We start from the raw sequence: 3,898 nt of genomic DNA, 5'->3' as shown, positions 1-3,898 counted from the left end.
AATGAAGTGGGAAATGTGAAATGAATCATGCTTAGGGGAGAGAGAGAACAGACAGGATAGGAAGAGTGATAGAAGGAGTGACTGTGATCCAGAAACACGGACACTTAGATGGACATGTCAAATTTTAACCCCCTTGTACAACCTTTTGAAGTTCAGAGAAAAAGAAAATAAATGGAAAGAAAATAGTGAAGTACTGATACAAGCTGTTTGGGGGACTCAACTAGTAGGAAGATTATTTCCAACAGGAGACATTTGAGATTAAAATGAATTAACTAAAAGTATAATAGACTCTATGTGAACAAACAATCCAAAAATTCACATGGAACAATAAAAGACCCCAAATAGCAAAAGCAATCCTTAGCAGGAAGAACAGTGCTGGAGGAATAACAATACCAAACTTCAAACTCTATTACAAAATATATAGTAATGAAAACAGCTTGGTACTGGCACAAGAATAGGTTGGGGAGCCAGTGAAATCGAAGTGAAGACCCAGAAATGAACCCACAGACTTACGGCCACCTAATCTTTGGCAAGGGAGTTAAAAAATTAGGATGGAAGAAAGACAACCTTTTCAACAAAGTGGTTAAACACCTGCAGAAAACTATGTATTAAGTAGAATATCCATCCAGATAAGCTAAATGCATTGTCAACACTGGTTTCTGCTTTTTGTTTTCCTCATTTAACAAAACTGGCAAGCAGAGTAGCTCTACATTCATTTCATGTGATCTCAGAGGTACTGTTCTTTTTTAAACAGAAAAACACTAAACTAATTCATGACCCTGTCAGAGAAAACCATGCTAATTTGTGATGACCTGAAGGTAGCATGAAGAAATACAAAGAATCACTGAAAACTGTCCAATGGGTCAACAAAGAACTGTGAGGAGAGAGAGGAGAGTAGGAATGGAGGAGAGGAAAGGGGACCCCAGCATTTGGGAGGCCAATGGCAACAGATGCCTGCCTGACCTGAAGTTCATCTGGGGTTTTAACAAAGATTCTTGAATATGAAACATGAGAAATCCTATTTCCTTAAGAGCCAAGCAATTTTATATAGTATTTAGATGAATTTACAAAACACAGGTTTCCTGTCTGAATAGCCAGGCCAACTTCTGTTAAGTGACACTGCCTCAAATTATTCACATTGCTGCCCTCAAAGTGACAAAGACTGATAGTGAGGAAAAGAAGAGGGAGACCTTGCAAAGGTGAAATTTGGGAGGTAGAGTGGCAGAGCGGCATGGAACCCCTTCTTTAGGCTGCGTAGATGGCTTCATAGCAAGAAACCTTGTTTAGGTTACCTCAAATTCTTGCTTACAAATTACAGTTCACATCTGACACCATGATACCTCAAAATACACTTCTGTATTTTCTTTCTTTTTTCCATTTTCTGGAAATTCTATTTCTTTCCAGTTAATAGCGAGGCTCACAGGAGGGCCTTAGCAAACACTCTTCTCCTAGAGGAGCAGTTGCTGTGTTCTACCAAGACATCACCCAGCCTGGGACCATAGAATGACACCTTGGCCTGGCAGAACTAGGAAAGTAAAAGGTGGTGATGGGTGTATTCCATGTCTTGGGATAGTACCTCATTTTTGTTTCCACAAGAGGGCCTCTCACCTGTGTTAGAAGATGAAGAAACCCCCCACCTTGTGAAATTGCCACAAGTAGACAAAGTTCAGTTCATGCACTTGAACTCCAGCCACAGGGTTCCTAAAGACAGGGACTCTGCATGGCTTCCTTGCTGCTACATCCCCAACACTTGGGCAGACACAACACACAGCAAGACCTCAGCTATATATGCTGAATGAGTAAATAAATATGTTAATTAGTTAGTGAACGCATTAAAGTGGATAGAATTAAAATACCCTCAAAATATTTTTTTTTCACATGTGAAAAAAATTCTTTATTAATTTCTCACATTTCATTACAAAATGTATGTTGCAAACAACTTGAATAACCTACTTGTGGTTTTGTTTTTTAAGTTTTTTAAACCCTTGGCTTCAAGGATTCAGAATCTCCCTCCCTTTCATCAAGTATTGGGAAACACTGACTACTAGAGTCAATAGGTCATCATTTCGCTATTTATTCTCTTCTCTCAAACTCTGAAAAAAAAGTCCTCTGTATAAATTAAACATCAACAAAAAAAGGTTGTAAATTCTATGTCATTACAGTCAACAAAATTATAATAATGCATACAAAATGTGCGGCCACAAAATATCAGATATATGTTTGAAAAAGAACAAAAAAATGACATTCTAGCCTTGTTAAAAGGATAATGGTCCCATATTTTTATTAACAGGTTAGCAAAACAAAATCCAATGGATTACAATATTTACATGTTATTTGAAAAATAAAGTAGTGATAAAAGCATGTCACAATTATTTTCTCTTTTTTTCCTTTTTCTTCCTTTTTTTCTTTTTTTTTTCTTTTTCATTTGTGGGTTTTAAAACCCTCAAAATATTTTTTAAATGTAGATCTTGATGTGGTGGTATATACCTATAATTCTAGCACATGGGAGAGTAAAACAAAAGGATGGTGAGTTTGAAGCTAGACTGGGCTATGTAACTAATAATTATCTAAAAAGTAATTACCCATAGTGGAGCAGGTCAGGAAGTAGCTCCAGAAGAAACAACCTCCGCCCATACTCCCAGCCTGGTACCCCTCCTCTGTTATTAATAAACAACAAATGGGGGGATGTTAGCATTTCCCTAGCCTCAGGTCCTCAGCTCCTCCTACTAGCCCCCAGATCCACCCATACCTAATGAGCCACTCCTACTCACTACCTACCTACTTCCCCTTTACCCCCAGAGAGATATGCTGCCACCTGGATAAGGGGCAGACGCCATGTAGCTCCCTCTCCCGGGGGAACTATGGCCCCACTAATAAACCTCCTTATGAACCGCCTTCTCCTGTCTGGGATTATCTCCGCATGGTCCTCTGGGATGGCCGGGACCTATGCTTTCAAAAGGAGAAGGCACCCGGCCGCCTGGACCCTTTCTTTTGCCCATCCACCGCCATGGGCCTCTTATTTCTGATGGTTAGATTGGATGCTGCTGGCAAGAGGACCATACTGTATAAAGTGAAGTTAGGAGATAGTCACCACCATTCCTCCATTGGTTTTAACGTGGAAACAGTAGAATATAAGAATATTTGTTTCACAGTATGGGATGTTGGTGGTCAAGATAAAATTAGGCCTCACTGGAGGCATTACTTACAGAATACCCAGGGTCTCATTTTTGTGGTAGAGAGCAATGATGGTGAAAGAATTCAGGAAGGAGCAGATGCGCTGCAGAAAATGCTTCTGGAAGAGCAGCTGCAAATGCAGTCCTGCTGCTTGTTTGTTTGCTGCTTGCAAACAAACAGGATTTTCCAAATGCTATGGCCATCAGTGAAATGACAGATAAGTTGGGTCTTCGGTCCCTTCGCAACAGAACATGGTATGTCAAAGCCAGTTGTGCTACCCGAGAAACGGTCTGTATGAGGGACTTGGCTGGCTGTCAGATGAGCTTTCAAAACGTTAAATGAAACGGGATACCTATCCAAGGACATGTTTTATAGAAGTGGTCTAAGCTTATTATGACAAAAATCTGTTTGCATCTTGGTTATTAAACAGCATCTGATACTGGTTTGGGCACCATATTACAACCTTTAAAACTTGTTCTGTTGCCAATTATTGTCTACCAAGTATGATATTGCTCTTTAGCAATATGCTTGGCTTCCAAAGAAATACTCCTTGGAAAAATGAGGGTGTAACAGATATCACAAGAAATGTACTCACTACCTTATTATGTAACTTTGCACAACACCTTGTCAATAAAATTTAATTAATAAAACACTCTCCTTGGGAAAAAATTATATCCTTTTAATTTTACTTCCCTTAAGCCTAAATGCCTGGACATAGCTAATG

The 3,898-nt window shown here is 39.3% G+C and overlaps 1 pseudogene; it reads left to right on the top strand.

The window, feature by feature from the left end:
- The first annotated feature begins 3,007 nt into the window (after positions 1-3,007).
- LOC125360634 lies at positions 3,008-3,512 on the top strand (annotated as a pseudogene).
- Positions 3,513-3,898: the final 386 nt, after the last annotated feature.

This window comes from Perognathus longimembris, chromosome 12 (genome assembly GCF_023159225.1).
Source record: "Perognathus longimembris pacificus isolate PPM17 chromosome 12, ASM2315922v1, whole genome shotgun sequence".
Lineage (NCBI taxonomy): Eukaryota > Metazoa > Chordata > Mammalia > Rodentia > Heteromyidae > Perognathus > Perognathus longimembris.
Note: the sequence above shows the minus strand (reverse complement) of the source record. Positions and strands in the feature narration are given on the sequence as shown.